This window comes from Artemia franciscana, chromosome 19 (genome assembly GCF_032884065.1).
Source record: "Artemia franciscana chromosome 19, ASM3288406v1, whole genome shotgun sequence".
Classification (NCBI taxonomy): Eukaryota; Metazoa; Arthropoda; class Branchiopoda; order Anostraca; family Artemiidae; genus Artemia; species Artemia franciscana.
The window spans coordinates 21,351,781-21,372,714 of record NC_088881.1 but is presented as its reverse complement, the minus strand read 5'-3'; the positions used below and the strand labels follow the sequence as shown (position 1 = coordinate 21,372,714).

At 36.8% G+C, this 20,934-nt stretch overlaps 12 non-coding genes across 12 annotated transcripts; all 12 read right to left on the bottom strand.

Moving 5' to 3' along the window:
* Positions 1-1,479: 1,479 nt before the first annotated feature.
* On the bottom strand, positions 1,480-1,595 carry LOC136039719 (U5 spliceosomal RNA). Its single transcript, XR_010620539.1, has one exon. It is a non-coding gene; the product is annotated as a U5 spliceosomal RNA (small nuclear RNA).
* A 739-nt stretch (positions 1,596-2,334) lies between these two features.
* Positions 2,335-2,498, bottom strand: LOC136039684 (U1 spliceosomal RNA). The gene has a single exon (XR_010620514.1). It is a non-coding gene; the product is annotated as a U1 spliceosomal RNA (small nuclear RNA).
* A 736-nt stretch (positions 2,499-3,234) lies between these two features.
* LOC136039704 (U2 spliceosomal RNA) lies at positions 3,235-3,423 on the bottom strand. Its single transcript, XR_010620525.1, has one exon. It is a non-coding gene; the product is annotated as a U2 spliceosomal RNA (small nuclear RNA).
* A 2,918-nt stretch (positions 3,424-6,341) lies between these two features.
* LOC136039718 (U5 spliceosomal RNA) lies at positions 6,342-6,457 on the bottom strand. The gene has a single exon (XR_010620538.1). It is a non-coding gene; the product is annotated as a U5 spliceosomal RNA (small nuclear RNA).
* A 744-nt stretch (positions 6,458-7,201) lies between these two features.
* LOC136039685 (U1 spliceosomal RNA) lies at positions 7,202-7,364 on the bottom strand. The gene has a single exon (XR_010620515.1). It is a non-coding gene; the product is annotated as a U1 spliceosomal RNA (small nuclear RNA).
* A 736-nt stretch (positions 7,365-8,100) lies between these two features.
* Positions 8,101-8,292, bottom strand: LOC136039701 (U2 spliceosomal RNA). Its single transcript, XR_010620522.1, has one exon. It is a non-coding gene; the product is annotated as a U2 spliceosomal RNA (small nuclear RNA).
* A 2,914-nt stretch (positions 8,293-11,206) lies between these two features.
* Positions 11,207-11,321, bottom strand: LOC136039726 (U5 spliceosomal RNA). Its single transcript, XR_010620545.1, has one exon. It is a non-coding gene; the product is annotated as a U5 spliceosomal RNA (small nuclear RNA).
* Positions 11,322-12,058: 737 nt separating this feature from the next.
* Positions 12,059-12,222, bottom strand: LOC136039683 (U1 spliceosomal RNA). Its single transcript, XR_010620513.1, has one exon. It is a non-coding gene; the product is annotated as a U1 spliceosomal RNA (small nuclear RNA).
* A 735-nt stretch (positions 12,223-12,957) lies between these two features.
* Positions 12,958-13,149, bottom strand: LOC136039703 (U2 spliceosomal RNA). Its single transcript, XR_010620524.1, has one exon. It is a non-coding gene; the product is annotated as a U2 spliceosomal RNA (small nuclear RNA).
* A 2,907-nt stretch (positions 13,150-16,056) lies between these two features.
* Positions 16,057-16,171, bottom strand: LOC136039725 (U5 spliceosomal RNA). Its single transcript, XR_010620544.1, has one exon. It is a non-coding gene; the product is annotated as a U5 spliceosomal RNA (small nuclear RNA).
* A 740-nt stretch (positions 16,172-16,911) lies between these two features.
* LOC136039682 (U1 spliceosomal RNA) lies at positions 16,912-17,075 on the bottom strand. Its single transcript, XR_010620512.1, has one exon. It is a non-coding gene; the product is annotated as a U1 spliceosomal RNA (small nuclear RNA).
* A 738-nt stretch (positions 17,076-17,813) lies between these two features.
* On the bottom strand, positions 17,814-18,005 carry LOC136039700 (U2 spliceosomal RNA). The gene has a single exon (XR_010620521.1). It is a non-coding gene; the product is annotated as a U2 spliceosomal RNA (small nuclear RNA).
* Positions 18,006-20,934: the final 2,929 nt, after the last annotated feature.

Below are 20,934 nucleotides of genomic sequence, written 5' to 3'. Positions count from 1 at the left end.
TTTTTTTTCTTATTTTTTAAAGTAAATTTATAGCTCTTTTAGAGTACTAAATAGTGCCTCTGTGGTACCAAATGGCTTCTTTTTAGTTTTTACTGCTATTTTCACTTTATTTTGGACAAAGGGTTCCATCTTTGCTCCTCCATCCCTTCAAGTTTGGATTTTGACGAAATTACGCCACTGTAGAAAAGCAAAAAAAATGAAAAAAAAGTCTTATAAGATGAAGTCGAGCTAGAAGGACTTAGTAGAAAGAGTTAGTTTTGTTCACATTTCTTGAGCAATGCTTTGCCTTTTACTTTTTAGCCTAAATAAATTACGTGGCTATGCTCTAAGGATAATAAATCCAGATATAGTTACTTTTTAAGACGAAACAAAAGAGGACTAAATGTAGCTGGGACTTGAATCGCTTTTACACCATCTAAGGGCTTAACAAATAAATACAAGAATCATTTCCCTTCCAATTTCGTACAGGCCCATCACAAAGTCTTCTCCTCTGGAGGCAAAATAGACTTGTGTAAAATTTAGGACGGTTCTGGAGGAAGGCCTGCAAAAGAAAAATGGGCCAGTCCTGACCACACCAATCCCTTGTGCCAAAATATGTTGTAGAATGTATTTCATTCATTTCAGACCGAGGAATCATTAGTTTAGCTGTTAGAATGCCATACTTCAGACTCCCCGAATGTATCAACGAAGATAAAACTTTGAGGTGGTAATCACAGGGATTTTGTGTTATATTTGCATTTAGGCTCCAGGCTTCTCCTTCCTCACAGACCCGTTTCTTGGTATCCCTTCCCATGGGAATCGCCTGTTGATTCTCTTTTCCCTTCACACAGAGAATTGTCTCTTGGATCGTGTTCTCCCGCCAGACTGAGTATTGTGTCTAGAAACCAATGGAGTCCTCAAATGAAAGGATTTGCCCCTGTAAGATCTCAAAACTCCTCATTTTAGAGGAATCCCCTAAACTGGAATGGAAATACGGGTCCTAAACGAGGGAGGAATGAGGGCCCTAAGAGATTTGGGAGTCGAGTCAAGAGCGCCTAGGACTTGGCACACTATTGCACCAAACCAAGAGTGCCTTCGAGCATCCCTACCCGCTGAAAAGTAGCTTCCCTGGATGTAATCTGCAAAAGATAACAACAAACATCTAGCCAGCCACTTGTCAACTGAAGGGCTGTAGGCAACTAGGCGACTAACAACACTAATCACGTCTACTTCCCTATAAAACATAGCTTATTTAGACACCCCTGGAAGTTGTGCCATATTTCACAATTACTGTCCCTTTTTACTATTTGCCCATAAGTTCACAATTTGTTTTATATTTTTGAAAGATTGGATTTTTGTTCATAAATGACTTCAATTATCTTGCATTTTCCAGGGTTACTTGTCTGACAACCCTAATATCTTGATAAGTAAGATAGTATCTATATAATATTAATATCTAGATAAGTAATCTTGAAATATTAAAACATACAACAATTGTGTAGACTAGTCTGCCTTTCGGCATTCAAAAATTTGTTAAGACTCATCAAGTGCCCCTCCCCACGGTAATCTTTAGTAAAAGGCGAAAGATTAACTCGATATGAGGAGAGGCCAGAGCTATGAAAATTGCTAAGGTTGACTTGGGTATATAAAAATAAATCCTAGTAAATCCTCGTGGTTTTTTTTAACAAGGTTCGAAAGCAATAAGAAATTCAATGTTCAATCAAGTAAATACGGGCCAAAAAATCATATGATGCGAAAACATATTCAATGAACAGCAATTCATGGGCAACTTTAATGACATACTACTAAAACTACATCCGCAGAAAAATAACATAAATATTCAGTAATCAGGCCCAAAAATAATTGTAATGTAGCTGACTGGTCGATCAATTGCTGTGGCCAAAGGCCCCCCCTATTAAAATATCCAAGAAGCTTAGCGGTAGTGAAGGAATTCTTAGTCTGATATGTTGCCAATACAATTGACTTGATGAAATGTGTGGTGACCAAGGGCAATTCACTTTTTAAGACTAGCCTTTGTGACTTAATTAAATTTCAGCATTTGGATTCGATTCCTAGTTCAATATAAAAATCAGTATTTGATAATTACGGAGTATTTTCAAAAACAAAATGCATCAGGAATTCATCAGTTTAGGCAATTTAATTTAATTATGGCGACTGGTCATTGATACCCCATCATTTGCTTTAATACAAGACTAAGAAAAACAAAATGTGTTTATTTAAGAGATGTTCTAAATTACTTGGTTTTAAACATTATCAATTTACATACTTTTTCCTTTCAATTCACAAATTGCAACATAGAGCGGGCTCAAAGGAAGAAACTATTCAATGAGTGGACAGGGGTCCGCGCGAACGCAGTCCCCCACTACCAAAAATTACGCTGTTGAGTTACCCCCATTTGGGGTAATCACAGGGGTCAGCCAATCCGAAGTGCAATGGAAAGGCCTCACCCTGGGAGCGCCTCCTTCATGATCAAGGCAGCTCCCCAGCCAGGTAAGTATGAATTGTTCAAAACTAACATTTTACTAATGTCTTTCGACATAAATCCGGTTGCTTTGAATGCCACTCAGAAACTCTAATTCATTAAACAGATGCAGCTTTACAAACTTTTTTCACAGCAGTGAATCAAGTCTCTGATTGTTTTTGAAAATAGGAATGCCCCATTTCATTTTCATATGCAAACCTCTAGATCGTTTCAATGCAAGTTTACCTTTTGAGAAAAGAAAATCAGGGGTTTCTCACTCTCTTATCAATTTGACTGAAAAGTTGAAACTCTAATTTCTGAGAACCCAGTGACCGTTCTACTGACTTTGCCAATTATTTTCTCTCTAACAATCATAGAGGGGGGGGAGGGGCTTTAGTCATTACTACTATCAACAACTCACCGCAGAACCAAGCCGCCTGAGGCCAAAAACAATCGCTTCAGCCATTTTATCGAATATTGGCTCAATTTAAATTTCAGCAGTTTATAATTACGAACTATTTTCGATAAAGATGCATGGGGACTTGGATCCAGCTTGGGCACTTTAAATTAATTATGGCGTCCACCCATTGGCTTTTTCACCATTAATTTTTGTAAATTTTATACAGTGTTTCTTTCTTTTTCTCATATGGAAAAGAAAATGATTTTCAATGTATTCAAGGAATAAGTAACTAACGGCAGGGGTCTCTCTTCACTTTGAATAACGTATTGTACCCACTATTGATTAGGGTTCATGGACTTTGGTTTCCCCTCGAAAGGGGTGCGCCGATCCGGAGGTACTGCAATACCGGGCCAACGCGTGAAGGGAGCGGAGCAAGCCCCGACATCCTCCGGTTTCCAAAAATCAGTTTAATATCTGGGCCCCATGTAGGGGCCGTATCAGATATTAAGCTGATAAGAACAGATACTACACTTTGATCTTAGCCAAAAGGCCGAGAAGCGATAATTTAACAAGGATTGTCAAAACAATTATAAGAATACGAGTAACAAAGTTTGTCACAAAATTTATTTCGGTTTGCAATTCTCAAATAATATTCAATTAACTTATCACTTTGTTTTTAGATTTTTGTAAACAGTACGAAACATTTCCCATTATATCAAAGTTTATCTCCAAATTTTAATGGTAAACGGTAAATTTTCAATCAAGACTTGGACAAAATTGTCACTCAAAAAGCCAAAATTAGAAAAGATAACACCTTAAATCAGAGATAATATTCTCTTGGCCCTTTAGCTGACAATGATCGGAACCAGCATTGATGAATAACGTTAATTCAAGGCAATTAAGGGGGGTGGGGGACAGAGAAAAGTTTTTTTACGAAATCCAGAGAGAACAATTCTCTTGTTTTTTTTTTGTTTTTTTTTTTTTACTTTCTTTACAAAAATACCCCAAAAAACACCCTCATTTGCAATAAAAATTGTCAATCCACCAGTCGACACCACTGGTATTGATCAAAAGCGCCAAATTCATGGAAACTAGGGGACAAGGCTGGACCCAATGAGCTAATCCCCGATATTTTTGTCCGACTCGTTAAAACGTAGCGCAATGCATTTAAACAAGTTTCCGATGTTTTTTTTTTTTTTTTTTTTTTTTTTTTTTTTTTTTTTTTTTTGTATTCCTTGCTCAAAATAGATTTGTAAACACACAGCCCAAGGGGAAGGGGAGAGGGGGCGAAATCCTGTATTCTCCAGATTCCAGGCAGGGGAATCTCGTTGTCTTTTCAATTTCTTTAACAAAAATACAAAGAAAAAAAAAAAAGCCCTTTTTCAATGATAATACCACGAAGAGATTATTTTGAATCTAAGAGGAGGAATGCAGGAAAAACATCTTGTAGAGAAAATTTCCTTCCCTGAATTAAAACAACTGGTTTCCATATATACTACATGGTAACAATGCAAGTTTTATTAAGACATTATTAAATTTGCTTCAAATATGGAAACAAAAGCTGAATTTTCAATCACCTAAGAAAGATACACAGACACGAAACAGTAAGACTTTATCAAATAAATGATTGCTTACTTTATTGTATAAGTATTTGTCCTTTTCATTTGTCATTTACTTGAGTAATTCTATAATTCCATCTTCTTACTAACCATGTAGCCCAGAAGACTGTCTTGAAGAATAGATGGCCTTCAAGTAGAATTCCAGTTTTATAGGAGAATTTGATCAAAGCTTATTAAACAACTCTAAGGTTCGAAACCATAGAAAAGTAGGGTCGTAATTTGTTATGGAGCTGGAAGGTGCAACTGCCCCTCCCAAACCTTGTTTTTCCCCTCCCCCAAACCTCATTCCCCTACCCCCTTCTGAAATTTAGTTTCTTCCAAAATTGAGTCTAAACTAATATAAACCTATAAATTTAAGGATCTACAGAAACACATCTGTTTTTTTTCTTATTTTTTAAAGTAAATTTATAGCTCTTTTAGAGTACTAAATAGTGCCTCTGTGGTACCAAATGGCTTCTTTTTAGTTTTTACTGCTATTTTCACTTTATTTTGGACAAAGGGTTCCATCTTTGCTCCTCCATCCCCTTCAAGTTTGGATTTTGACGAAATTATTCCACTGTAGAAAAGCAAAAAAAAATGAAAAAAAAGTCTTATAAGATGAAGTCGAGCTAGAAGGACTTAGTAGAAAGAGTTAGTTTTGTTCACATTTCTTGAGCAATGCTTTGCCTTTTACTTTTTAGCCTAAGTAAATTACGTGGCTATGCTCTAAGGATAATAAATCCAGATATAGTTACTTTTTAAGACGAAACAAAAGAGGACTAAATGTAGCTGGGACTTGAATCGCTTTTACACCATCTAAGGGCTTAACAAATAAATACAAGAATCATTTCCCTTCCAATTTCGTACAGGCCCATCACAAAGTCTTCTCCCTCTGGAGGCAAAATAGACTTGTGTAAAATTTAGGACGGTTCTGGAGGAAGCCTGCAAAAGAAAAATGGGCCAGTCCTGACCACACCAATCCCTTGTGCCAAAATATGTTGTAGAATGTATTTCATTCATTTCAGACGAGGAATCATTAGTTTAGCTGTTAGAATGCCATACTTCAGACTCCCCGAAGTATCAACGAAGATAAAACTTTGAGGTGGTAAATCACAGGGATTTTGTGTTATATTTGCATTTAGGCTCCAGGCTTCTCCTTCCTCACAGACCCGTTTCTTGGTATCCCTTCCCATGGGGAATCGCCTGTTGATTCTCTTTTCCCTTCACACAGAGAATTGTCTCTTGGATCGTGTTCTCCCGCCAGACTGAGTATTGTGTCTAGAAACCAATGGAGTCCCCAAATGAAAGGATTTGCCCCTGTAAGATCTCAAAACTCCTCATTTTAGAGGAATCCCCTAAACTGGAATGGAAATACGGGTCCTAAACGAGGGAGGAATGAGGGCCCTAAGAGATTTGGGAGTCGAATCAAGAGCGCCCTAGGACTTGGCACACTATTGCACCAAACCAAGAGTGCCTTCGAGCATCCCTTACCCGCTGAAAAGTAGCTTCCCTGGATGTAATCTGCAAAAGATAACAACAAACATCTAGCCAGCCACTTGTCAACTGAAGGGCTGTAGGCAACTAGGCGACTAACAACACTAATCACGTCTACTTCCCTATAAACATAGCTTATTTAGACACCCCTGGAAGTTGTGCCATATTTCACAATTACTGTCCCTTTTTACTATTTGCCCATAAGTTCACAATTTGTTTTATATTTTTGAAAAGATTGGATTTTTGTTCATAAATGACTTCAATTATCTTGCATTTTCCAGGGTTACTTGTCTGACAACCCTAATATCTTGATAAGTAAGATAGTATCTATATAATATTAATATCTAGATAAGTAATCTTGAAATATTAAAACATACAACAATTGTGTAGACTAGTCTGCCTTTCGGCATTCAAAAATTTGTTAAGACTCATCAAGTGCCCCTCCCCACGGTAATCTTTAGTAAAAGGCGAAAGATTAACTCGATATGAGGAGAGGCCAGAGCTATGAAAATTGCTAAGGTTGACTTGGGTATATAAAAATAAATCCTAGTAAATCCTCGTGGTTTTTTTTTAACAAGGTTCGAAAGCAATAAGAAATTCAATGTTCAATCAAGTAAATACGGGCCAAAAAATCATATGATGCGAAAACATATTCAATGAACAGCAATTCATGGGCAACTTTAATGACATACTACTAAAACTACATCCGCAGAAAATAACATAAATATTCAGTAATCAGGCCCAAAAATAATTGTAATGTAGCTGACTGGTCGATCAATTGCTGTGGCCAAAGGCCCCCCCCTATTAAAATATTCCAAGAAGCTTAGCGGTAGTGAAGGAATTCTTAGTCTGATATGTTGCCAATACAATTGACTTGATGAATTGTGTGGTGACCAAGGGCAATTCACTTTTTAAGACTAGCCTTTGTGACTTAATTTAAATTTCAGCATTTGGATTCGATTCCTAGTTCAATTTAAAAATCAGTATTTGATAATTACGGAGTATTTTCAAAAACAAAATGCATCAGGAATTCAATCAGTTTAGGCAATTTAATTTAATTATGGCGACTGGTCATTGATACCCCATCATTTGCTTTAATACAAGACTAAGAAAAACAAAATGTGTTTATTTAAGAGATGTTCTAAATTACTTGGTTTAAACATTATCAATTTACATACTTTTTCCTTTCAATTCACAAAATTGCAACATAGAGCGGGCTCAAAGGAAGAAACCTATTCAATGTGTGGACAGGGGTCCGCGCGAACGCAGTCCCCCACTACCAAAAATTACGCTGTTGAGTTACCCCCATTTGGGGTAATCACAGGGGTCAGCCAATCGAAGTGCAATGGAAAGGCCTCACCCTGGGAGCGCCTCCTTCATGATCAAGGCAGCTCCCCAGCCAGGTAAGTATGAATTGTTCAAAACTAACATTTTACTAATGTCTTTCGACATAAATCCGGTTGCTTTGAATGCCACTCAGAAACTCTAATTCATTAAACAGATGCAGCTTTACAAAACTTTTTTCACAGCAGTGAATCAAGTCTCTGAATTGTTTTTGAAAATAGGAATGCCCCATTTCATTTTCATATGCAAACCTCTAGATCGTTTAAATGCAAGTTTACCTTTTTGAGAAAAGAAAATCAGGGGTTTCTCACTCTCTTATCAATTTGACTGAAAAGTTGAAACTCTAATTCTGAGAACCCAGTGACCGTTCTACTGACTTTGCCAATTATTTTCTCTCTAACAATCATAGAGGGGGGGGAGGGGCTTTAGTCATTACTACTATCAACAACTCACCGCAGAACCAAGCCGCCTGAGGCCAAAAACAATCGCTTCAGCCATTTTATCGAATATTGGCTCAATTTAAATTTCAGCAGTTTATAATTACGAACTATTTTCGATAGAGATGCATGGGGACTTGGATCCAGCTTGGGCACTTTAAATTAATTATGGCGTCCACCCATTGGCTTTTTCACCATTAATTTTTGTAAATTTTATACAGTGTTTCTTCTTTTTCTCATATGGAAAAGAAAATGATTTTCAATGTATTCAAGGAATAAGTAACTAACGGCAGGGTCTCTCTTCACTTTGAATAACGTATTGTACCCACTATTGATTAGGGTTCATGGACTTTGGTTTCCCCTCGAAAGGGGTGCGCCGATCCCGGAGGTACTGCAATACCGGGCCAACGCGTGAAGGGAGCGGAGCAAGCCCCGACATCCCTCCGATTTCCAAAAATCAGTTTAATATTCTGGGCCCCATGTAGGGGCCGTATCAGATATTAAGCTGATAAGAACAGATACTACACTTTGATCTTAGCCAAAAGGCCGAGAAGCGATAATTTAACAAGGATTGTCAAAACAATTATAAGAATACGAGTAACAAAGTTTGTCACAAAATTTATTTCGGTTGCAATTCTCAAATAACATTCAATTAATTTATCACTTTGTTTTTAGATTTTTGTAAACAGTACGAAACATTTCCCATTATATCAAAGTTTATCTCCAAATTTTAATGGTAAACGGTAAATTTTCCAATCAAGACTTGGACAAAATTGTCACTCAAAAAGCCAAAATTAGAAAAGATAACACCTTAAATCAGAGATAATATTCTCTTGGCCCTTTAGCTGACAATGATCGGAACCAGCATTGATGAATAACGTTAATTCAAGGCAATTAAGGGGGGGTGGGGGACAGAGAAAAGTTTTTTACGAAATCCAGAGAGAACAATTCTCTTGTTTTTTTTTGTTTTTTTTTTTTTTACTTTCTTTTACAAAAATACCCCAAAAACACCCTCATTTGCAATAAAAATTGTCAATCCACCAGTCGACACCACTGGTATTGATCAAAAGCGCCAAATTCATGGAAACTAGGGGACAAGGCTGGACCCAATGAGCTAATCCCCGATATTTTTGTCCGACTCGTTAAAACGTAGCGCAATGCATTTAAACAAGTTTCCGATGTTTTTTTTTTTTTTTTTTTTTTTTTTTTTTTTTTTTTTTGTATTCCTTGCTCAAAATAGATTTGTAAACACACAGCCCAAGGGGAAGGGAGAGGGGGCGAAATCCTGTATTCTCCAGATTCCAGGCAGGGGAATCTCGTTGTCTTTTCAATTTCTTTAACAAAAATACAAAGAAAAAAAAAACAAGCCCTTTTTCAATGATAATACCACGAAGAGATTATTTTGAATCTAAGAGGAGGAATGCAGGAAAAACATCTTGTAGAGAAAATTTCCTTCCCTGAATTAAAACAACTGGTTTTCCATATATACTACATGGTAACAATGCAAGTTTTATTAAGACATTATTAAATTTGCTTCAAATATGGAAACAAAAGCTGAATTTTCAATCACCTAAGAAAGATACACAGACCACGAAACAGTAAGACTTTATCAAATAAATGATTGCTTACTTTATTGTATAAGTATTTGTCCTTTTCATTTGTCATTTACTTGAGTAATTCTATAATTCCATCTTGTTACTAACCATGTAGCCCAGAAGACTGTCTTGAAGAATAGATGGCCTTCAAGTAGAATTCCAGTTTTATAGGAGAATTGATCAAAGCTTATTAAACAACTCTAAGGTTCGAAACCATAGAAAAGTAGGGTCGTAATTTGTTATGGAGCTGGAAGGTGCAACTGCCCCTCTCAAACCTTGTTTTTCCCCTCCCCCAAACCTCATTCCCCTACCCCCTTCTGAAATTTAGTTTCTTCCAAAATTGAGTCTAAACTAATATAAACCTATAAATTTAAGGATCTACAGAAACACATCTGTTTTTTTTCTTATTTTTTAAAGTAAATTTATAGCTCTTTTAGAGTACTAAATAGTGCCTCTGTGTACCAAATGGCTTCTTTTTAGTTTTTACTGCTATTTTCACTTTATTTTGGACAAAGGGTTCCATCTTTGCTCCTCCATCCCCTTCAAGTTTGGATTTTGACGAAATTACGCCACTGTAGAAAAGCAAAAAAAATGAAAAAAAAGTCTTATAAGATGAAGTCGAGCTAGAAGGACTTAGTAGAAAGAGTTAGTTTTTGTTCACATTTCTTGAGCAATGCTTTGCCTTTTACTTTTTAGCCTAAATAAATTACGTGGCTATGCTCTAAGGATAATAAATCCAGATATAGTTACTTTTTAAGACGAAACAAAAGAGGACTAAATGTAGCTGGGACTGAATCGCTTTTACACCATCTAAGGGCTTAACAAATAAATACAAGAATCATTTCCCTTCCAATTTCGTACAGGCCCATCACAAAGTCTTCTCCCTCTGGAGGCAAAATAGACTTGTGTAAAATTTAGGACGGTTCTGGAGGAAGGCCTGCAAAAGAAAAATGGGCCAGTCCTGACCACACCAATTCCTTGTGCCAAAATATGTTGTAGAATGTATTTCATTCATTTCAGACCGAGGAATCATTAGTTTAGCTGTTAGAATGCCATACTTCAGACTCCCCGAATGTATCAACGAAGATAAAACTTTGAGGTGGTAAATCACAGGGATTTTGTGTTATATTTGCATTTAGGCTCCAGGCTTCTCCTTCCTCACAGACCCGTTTCTTGGTATCCCTTCCCATGGGGAATCGCCTGTTGATTCTCTTTCCCTTCACACAGAGAATTGTCTCTTGGATCGTGTTCTCCCGCCAGACTGAGTATTGTGTCTAGAAACCAATGGAGTCCTCAAATGAAAGGATTTGCCCCTGTAAGATCTCAAAACTCCTCATTTTAGAGGAATCCCCTAAACTGGAATGGAAATACGGGTCCTAAACGAGGGAGGAATGAGGGGCCCTAAGAGATTTGGGAGTCGAATCAAGAGCGCCTAGGACTTGGCACACTATTGCACCAAACCAAGAGTGCCTTCGAGCATCCCTTACCCGCTGAAAAGTAGCTTCCCTGGATGTAATCTGCAAAAGATAACAACAAACATCTAGCCAGCACTTGTCAACTGAAGGGCTGTAGGCAACTAGGCGACTAACAACACTAATCACGTCTACTTCCCTATAAACATAGCTTATTTAGACACCCCTGGAAGTTGTGCCATATTTCACAATTACTGTCCCTTTTTACTATTTGCCCATAAGTTCACAATTTGTTTTATATTTTTGAAAAGATTGGATTTTTGTTCATAAATGACTTCAATTATCTTGCATTTTCCAGGGTTACTTGTCTGACAACCCTAATATCTTGATAAGTAAGATAGTATCTATATAATATTAATATCTAGATAAGTAATCTTGAAATATTAAAACATACAACAATTGTGTAGACTAGTCTGCCTTTCGGCATTCAAAATTTGTTAGACTCATCAAGTGCCCCTCCCCACGGTAATCTTTAGTAAAAGGCGAAAGATTAACTCGATATGAGGAGAGGCCAGAGCTATGAAAATTGCTAAGGTTGACTTGGGTATATAAAAATAAATCCTAGTAAATCCTCGTGGTTTTTTTTAACAAGGTTCGAAAGCAATAAGAAATTCAATGTTCAATCAAGTAAATACGGGCCAAAAAATCATATGATGCGAAAACATATTCAATGAACAGCAATTCATGGGCAACTTTAATGACATACTACTAAAACTACATCCGCAGAAAATAACATAAATATTCAGTAATCAGGCCCAAAAATAATTGTAATGTAGCTGACTGGTCGATCAATTGCTGTGGCCAAAGGCCCCCCCTATTAAATATTCCAAGAAGCTTAGCGGTAGTGAAGGAATTCTTAGTCTGATATGTTGCCAATACAATGACTTGATGAAATGTGTGGTGACCAAGGGCAATTCACTTTTTAAGACTAGCCTTTGTGACTTAATTTAAATTTCAGCATTTGGATTCGATTCCTAGTTCAATATAAAAATCAGTATTTGATAATTACGGAGTATTTTCAAAACAAAATGCATCAGGAATTCAATCAGTTTAGGCAATTTAATTTAATTATGGCGACTGGTCATTGATACCCATCATTTGCTTTAACACAAGACTAAGAAAAACAAAATGTGTTTATTTAAGAGATGTTCTAAATTACTTGGTTTAAACATTATCAATTTACATACTTTTTCCTTTCAATTCACAAAATTGCAACATAGAGCGGGCTCAAAGGAAGAAACCTATTCAATGTGTGGACAGGGGTCCGCGCGAACGCAGTCCCCCACTACCAAAAATTACGCTGTTGAGTTACCCCCATTTGGGGTAATCACAGGGGTCAGCCAATCCGAAGTGCAATGGAAAGGCCTCACCCTGGGAGCGCCTCCTTCATGATCAAGGCAGCTCCCCAGCCAGGTAAGTATGAATTGTTCAAAACTAACATTTTACTAATGTCTTTCGACATAAATCCGGTTGCTTTGAATGCCACTCAGAAACTCTAATTCATTAAACAGATGCAGCTTTACAAAACTTTTTTCACAGCAGTGAATCAAGTCTCTGAATTGTTTTTGAAAATAGGAATGCCCCATTTCATTTTCATATGCAAGCCTCTAGATCGTTTAAATGCAAGTTTACCTTTTTGAGAAAAGAAAATCAGGGGTTTCTCACTCTCTTATCAATTTGACTGAAAAGTTGAAACTCTAATTTCTGAGAACCCAGTGACCGTTCTACTGACTTTGCCAATTATTTTCTCTCTAACAATCATAGAGGGGGGGGAGGGGCTTTAGTCATTACTACTATCAACAACTCACCGCAGAACCAAGCCGCCTGAGGCCAAAAACAATCGCTTCAGCCATTTTATCGAATATTGGCTCAATTTAAATTTCAGCAGTTTATAATTACGAACTATTTTCGATAAAGATGCATGGGACTTGGATCCAGCTTGGGCACTTTAAATTAATTATGGCGTCCACCCATTGGCTTTTTCACCATTAATTTTTGTAAATTTTATACAGTGTTTCTTCTTTTTCTCATATGGAAAAGAAAATGATTTTCAATGTATCAAGGAATAAGTAACTAACGGCAGGGTCTCTCTTCACTTTGAATAACGTATTGTACCCACTATTGATTAGGGTTCATGGACTTTGGTTTCCCTCGAAAAGGGGTGCGCCGATCCCGGAGGTACTGCAATACCGGGCCAACGCGTGAAGGGAGCGGAGCAAGCCCCGACATCCCTCCGGTTTCCAAAAATCAGTTTAATATTCTGGGCCCCATGTAGGGGCCGTATCAGATATTAAGCTGATAAGAACAGATACTACACTTTGATCTTAGCCAAAAGGCCGAGAAGCGATAATTTAACAAGGATTGTCAAAACAATTATAAGAATACGAGTAACAAAGTTTGTCACAAAATTTACTTCGGTTGCAATTCTCAAATAACATTCAATTAACTTATCACTTTGTTTTTAGATTTTTGTAAACAGTACGAAACATTTCCCATTATATCAAAGTTTATCTCCAAATTTTAATGGTAAACGGTAAATTTTCCAATCAAGACTTGACAAAATTGTCACTCAAAAAGCCAAATTAGAAAAGATAACACCTTAAATCAGAGATAATATTCTCTTGGCCCTTTAGCTGACAATGATCGGAACCAGCATTGATGAATAACGTTAATTCAAGGCAATTAAGGGGGGTGGGGGACAGAGAAAAGTTTTTTACGAAATCCAGAGAGAACAATTCTCTTGTTTTTTTTTTGTTTTTTTTTTTTTACTTCTTTTACAAAAATACCCCAAAAAACACCCTCATTTGCAATAAAAATTGTCAATCCACCAGTCGACACCACTGGTATGATCAAAAGCGCCAAATTCATGGAAACTAGGGGACAAGGCTGGACCCAATGAGCTAATCCCCGATATTTTTGTCCGACTCGTTAAAACGTAGCGCAATGCATTTAAACAAGTTTCCGATGTTTTTTTTTTTTTTTTTTTTTTTTTTTTTTTTTTTTTTTTGTATTCCTTGCTCAAAATAGATTTGTAAACACACAGCCCAAGGGGAAGGGGAGAGGGGGCGAAATCCTGTATTCTCCAGATTCCAGGCAGGGGAATCTCGTTGTCTTTTCAATTTCTTTAACAAAAATACAAAGAAAAAAAAAAAAAAGCCCTTTTTCAATGATAATACCACGAAGAGATTATTTTGAATCTAAGAGGAGGAATGCAGGAAAAACATCTTGTAGAGAAAATTTCCTTCCCTGAATTAAAACAACTGGTTTTCCATATATACTACATGGTAACAATGCAAGTTTTATTAAGACATTATTAAATTTGCTTCAAATATGGAAACAAAAGCTGAATTTTCAATCACCTAAGAAAGATACACAGACACGAAACAGTAAGACTTTATCAAATAAATGATTGCTTACTTTATTGTATAAGTATTTGTCCTTTTCATTTGTCATTTACTTGAGTAATTCTATAATTCCATCTTCTTACTAACCATGTAGCCCAGAAGACTGTCTTGAAGAATAGATGGCCTTCAAGTAGAATTCCAGTTTTATAGGAGAATTTGATCAAAGCTTATTAAACAACTCTAAGGTTCGAAACCATAGAAAAGTAGGGTCGTAATTTGTTATGGAGCTGGAAGGTGCAACTGCCCCTCTCAAACCTTGTTTTTCCCCTCCCCCAAACCTCATTCCCCTACCCCCTTCTGAAATTTAGTTTCTTCCAAAATTGAGTCTAAACTAATATAAACCTATAAATTTAAGGATCTACAGAAACACATCTGTTTTTTTTCTTATTTTTTAAAGTAAATTTATAGCTCTTTTAGAGTACTAAATAGTGCCTCTGTGGTACCAAATGGCTTCTTTTTAGTTTTTACTGCTATTTTCACTTTATTTTGGACAAAGGGTTCCATCTTTGCTCCTCCATCCCCTTCAAGTTTGGATTTTGACGAAATTACGCCACTGTAGAAAAGCAAAAAAATGAAAAAAAAGTCTTATAAGATGAAGTCGAGCTAGAAGGACTTAGTAGAAAGAGTTAGTTTTGTTCACATTTCTTGAGCAATGCTTTGCCTTTTACTTTTTAGCCTAAATAAATTACGTGGCTATGCTCTAAGGATAATAAATCCAGATATAGTTACTTTTTAAGACGAAACAAAAGAGGACTAAATGTAGCTGGGACTTGAATCGCTTTTACACCATCTAAGGGCTTAACAAATAAATACAAGAATCATTTCCCTTCCAATTTCGTACAGGCCATCACAAAGTCTTCTCCCTCTGGAGGCAAAATAGACTTGTGTAAAATTTAGGACGGTTCTGGAGGAAGGCCTGCAAAAGAAAAATGGGCCAGTCCTGACCACACCAATCCCTTGTGCCAAATATGTTGTAGAATGTATTTCATTCATTTCAGACCGAGGAATCATTAGTTTAGCTGTTAGAATGCCATACTTCAGACTCCCCGAATGTATCAACGAAGATAAAACTTTGAGGTGGTAAATCACAGGGATTTTGTGTTATATTTGCATTTAGGCTCCAGGCTTCTCCTTCCTCACAGACCCGTTTCTTGGTATCCTTCCCATGGGGAATCGCCTGTTGATTCTCTTTTCCCTTCACACAGAGAATTGTCTCTTGGATCGTGTTCTCCCGCCAGACTGAGTATTGTGTCTAGAAACCAATGGAGTCCTCAAATGAAAGGATTTGCCCCTGTAAGATCTCAAAACTCCTCATTTTAGAGGAATCCCCTAAACTGGAATGGAAATACGGGTCCTAAACGAGGGAGGAATGAGGGCCCTAAGAGATTTGGAGTCGAGTCCAAGAGCGCCTAGGACTTGGCACACTATTGCACCAAACCAAGAGTGCCTTCGAGCATCCCTTACCCGCTGAAAAGTAGCTTCCCTGGATGTAATCTGCAAAAGATAACAACAAACATCTAGCAGCCACTTGTCAACTGAAGGGCTGTAGGCAACTAGGCGACTAACAACACTAATCACGTCTACTTCCCTATAAACATAGCTTATTTAGACACCCCTGGAAGTTGTGCCATATTTCACAATTACTGTCCCTTTTTACTATTTGCCCATAAGTTCACAATTTGTTTTATATTTTGAAAAGATTGGATTTTTGTTCATAAATGACTTCAATTATCTTGCATTTTCAGGGTTACTTGTCTGACAACCCTAATATCTTGATAAGTAAGATAGTATCTATATAATATTAATATCTAGATAAGTAATCTTGAATATTAAAACATACAACAATTGTGTAGACTAGTCTGCCTTTCGGCATTCAAAATTTGTTAAGACTCATCAAGTGCCCCTCCCCACGGTAATCTTTAGTAAAAGGCGAAAGATTAACTCGATATGAGGAGAGGCCAGAGCTATGAAAATTGCTAAGGTTGACTTGGGTATATAAAAATAAATCCTAGTAAATCCTCGTGGTTTTTTTTAACAAGGTTCGAAAGCAATAAGAAATTCAATGTTCAATCAAGTAAATACGGGCCAAAAAATCATATGATGCGAAACATATTCAATGAACAGCAATTCATGGGCAACTTTAATGACATACTACTAAAACTACATCGCAGAAAATAACATAAATATTCAGTAATCAGGCCCAAAAATAATTGTAATGTAGCTGACTGGTCGATCAATTGCTGTGGCCCAAAGGCCCCCCCTATTAAAATAATACAAGAAGCTTAGCGGTAGTGAAGGAATTCTTAGTCTGATATGTTGCCAATACAATTGACTTGATGAAAGTGTGGTGACCAAGGGCAATTCACTTTTTAAGACTAGCCTTTGTGACTTAATTTAAATTTCAGCATTTGGATTCGATTCCTAGTTCAATATAAAAATCAGTATTTGATAATTACGGAGTATTTTCAAAAACAAAATGCATCAGGAATTCAATCAGTTTAGGCAATTTAATTTAATTATGGCGACTGGTCATTGATACCCCATCATTTGCTTTAATACAAGACTAAGAAAAACAAAATGTGTTTATTTAAGAGATGTTCTAAATTACTTGGTTTAAACATTATCAATTTACATACTTTTTCCTTTCAATTCACAAAATTGCAACATAGAGCGGGCTCAAAGGAAGAAACCTATTCAATGTGTGGACAGGGGTCCGCGCGAACGCAGTCCCCCACTACCAAAAATTACGCTGTTGAGTTACCCCCATTTGGGGTAATCACAGGGGTCAGCCAATCCGAAGTGCAATGGAAAGGCCTCACCCTGGGAGCGCCTCCTTCATGATCAAGGCAGCTCCCCAGCCAGGTAAGTATGAATTGTTCAAAACTAACATTTTACTAATGTCTTTCGACATAAATCCGGTTGCTTTGAATGCCACTCAGAAACTCTAATTCATTAAACAGATGCAGCTTTACAAAACTTTTTTCACAGCAGTGAATCAAGTCTCTGAATTGTTTTTGAAAATAGGAATGCCCCATTTCATTTTCATATGCAAGCCTCTAGATCGTTTAAATGCAAGTTTACCTTTTTGAGAAAAGAAAATCAGGGGTTTCTCACTCTCTTATCAATTTGACTGAAAAGTTGAAACTCTAATTTCTGAGAACCCAGTGACCGTTCTACTGACTTTGCCAATTATTTTCTCTCTAACAATCATAGAGGGGGGGGAGGGGCTTTAGTCATTACTACTATCAACAACTCACCGCAGAACCAAGCCGCCTGAGGCCAAAAACAATCGCTTCAGCCATTTTATCGAATATTGGCTCAATTTAAATTTCAGCAGTTTATAATTACGAACTATTTTCGATAAAGATGCATGGGGACTTGGATCCAGCTTGGGCACTTTAAATTAATTATGGCGTCTACCCATTGGCTTTTTCACCATTAATTTTTGTAAATTTCATACAGTGTTTCTTCTTTTTTTCATATGGAAAAAAAAATGATTTTCAATGTATTCAAGGAATAATTAACTAACGCCAGGGGTCTCTCTTCACTTTGAATAACGTATTTAGCCCACTATTGATTAGGGTTCATGGACTTTGGTTTCCCCTCGAAAGGGGTGCGCCGATCCCGGAGGTACTGCAATACCGGGCCAACGCGTGAAGGGAGCGGAGCAAGCCCCGACATCCCTCCGATTTCCAAAAATCAGTTTAATATTCTGGGCCCCATGTAGGGGCCGTATCAGATATTAAGCTGATAAGAACAGATACTACACTTTGATCTTAGCCAAAAGGCCGAGAAGCGATAATTTAACAAGGATTGTCAAAACAATTATAAGAATACGAGTAACAAAGTTTGTCACAAAATTTATTTCGGTTGCAATTCTCAAATAATATTCAATTAACTTATCACTTTGTTTTTAGATTTTTGTAAACAGTACGAAACATTTCCCATTATATCAAAGTTTATCTCCAAATTTTAATGGTAAACGGTAAATTTTCCAATCAAGACTTGGACAAAATTGTCACTCAAAAAGCCAAAATTAGAAAGATAACACCTTAAATCAGAGATAATATTCTCTTGGCCCTTTAGCTGACAATGATCGGAACCAGCATTGATGAATAACGTTAATTCAAGGCAATTAAGGGGGGTGGGGGACAGAGAAAAGTTTTTTACGAAATCCAGAGAGAACAATTCTCTGTTTTTTTTTTGTTTTTTTTTTTTTTACTTTCTTTTACAAAAATACCCCAAAAAACACCCTCATTTGCAATAAAAAATTGTCAATCCACCAGTCGACACCACTGGTATTGATCAAAAGCGCCAAATTCATGGAAACTAGGGGACAAGGCTGGACCCAATGAGCTAATCCCGATATTTTTGTCCGACTCGTTAAAACGTAGCGCAATGCATTTAAACAAGTTTCCGATGTTTTTTTTTTTTTTTTTTTTTTTTTTTTTTTTGTATTCCTTGCTCAAATAGATTTGTAAACACACAGCCCAAGGGGAAGGGGAGAGGGGGCGAAATCCTGTATTCTCCAGATTCCAGGCAGGGGAATCTCGTTGTCTTTTCAATTTCTTTAACAAAAATACAAAGAAAAAAAAAAAAGCCCTTTTTCAATGATAATACCACGAAGAGATTATTTTGAATCTAAGAGGAGGAATGCAGGAAAAACATCTTGTAGAGAAAATTTCCTTCCCTGAATTAAAACAACTGGTTTTCCATATATACTACATGGTAACAATGCAAGTTTTATTAGACATTATTAAATTTGCTTCAAATATGGAAACAAAAGCTGAATTTTCAATCACCTAAGAAAGATACACAGACACGAAACAGTAAGACTTTATCAAATAAATGATTGCTTACTTTATTGTATAAGTATTTGTCCTTTTCATTTGTCATTTACTTGAGTAATTCTATAATTCCATCTTGTTACTAACCATGTAGCCCAGAAGACTGTCTTGAAGAATAGATGGCCTTCAAGTAGAATTCCAGTTTTATAGGAGAATTTGATCAAAGCTTATTAAACAACTCTAAGGTTCGAAACCATAGAAAAGTAGGGTCGTAATTTGTTATGGAGCTGGAAGGTGCAACTGCCCCTCTCAAACCTTGTTTTTCCCCTCCCCCAAACCTCATTCCCCTACCCCCTTCTGAAATTTAGTTTCTTCAAAATTGAGTCTAAACTAATATAAACCTATAAATTTAAGGATCTACAGAAACACATCTGTTTTTTTTCTTATTTTTAAAGTAAATTTATAGCTCTTTTAGAGTACTAAATAGTGCCTCTGTGGTACCAAATGGCTTCTTTTAGTTTTTACTGCTATTTTCACTTTATTTTGGACAAAGGGTTCCATCTTTGCTCCTCCATCCCCTTCAAGTTTGGATTTTGACGAAATTACGCCACTGTAGAAAAGCAAAAAAAATGAAAAAAAAAGTCCTATAAGATGAAGTCGAGCTAGAAGGACTTAGTAGAAAGAGTTAGTTTTGTTCACATTTCTTGAGCAATGCTTTGCCTTTTACTTTTTAGCCTAAATAAATTACGTGGCTATGCTCTAAGGATAATAAATCCAGATATAGTTACTTTTTAAGACGAAACAAAAGAGGACTAAATGTAGCTGGGACTTGAATCGCTTTTACACCATCTAAGGGCTTAACAATAAATACAAGAATCATTTCCCTTCCAATTTCGTACAGGCCCATCACAAAGTCTTCTCCCTCTGGAGGCAAAATAGACTTGTGTAAAATTTAGGACGGTTCTGGAGGAAGGCCTGCAAAGAAAATGGGCCAGTCCTGACCACACCCAATCCCTTGTGCCAAAATATGTTGTAGAATGTATTTCATTCATTTCAGACCGAGGAATCATTAGTTTAGCTGTTAGAATGCCATACTTCAGACTCCCCGAATGTATCAACGAAGATAAAACTTTGAGGTGGTAAATCACAGGGATTTTGTGTTATATTTGCATTTAGGCTCCAGGCTTCTCCTTCCTCACAGACCCGTTTCTTGGTATCCCTTCCCATGGGGAATCGCCTGTTGATTCTCTTTTCCCTTCACACAGAGAATTGTCTCTTGGATCGTGTTCTCCGCCAGACTGAGTATTGTGTCTAGAAACCAATGGAGTCCTCAAATGAAAGGATTTGCCCCTGTAAGATCTCAAAACTCCTCATTTTAGAGGAATCCCCTAAACTGGAATGGAAATACGGGTCCTAAACGAGGGAGGAATGAGGGCCCTAAGAGATTTGGGAGTCGAATCAAGAGCGCCTAGGACTTGGCACACTATTGCACCAAACCAAGAGTGCCTTCGAGCATCCCTTACCCGCTGAAAAGTAGCTTCCCTGGATGTAATCTGCAAAAGATAACAACAAACATCTAGCCAGCCACTTGTCAACTGAAGGGCTGTAGGCAACTAGGCGACTAACAACACTAATCACGTCTACTTCCCTATAAACATAGCTTATTTAGACACCCCTGGAAGTTGTGCCATATTTCACATTACTGTCCCTTTTTACTATTTGCCCATAAGTTCACAATTTGTTTTATATTTTTGAAAAGATTGGATTTTTGTTCATAAATGACTTCAATTATCTTGCATTTTCCAGGGTTACTTGTCTGACAACCCTAATATCTTGATAAGTAAGATAGTATCTATATAATATTAATATCTAGATAAGTAATCTTGAAATATTAAAACATACAACAATTGTGTAGACTAGTCTGCCTTTCGGCATTCAAAAA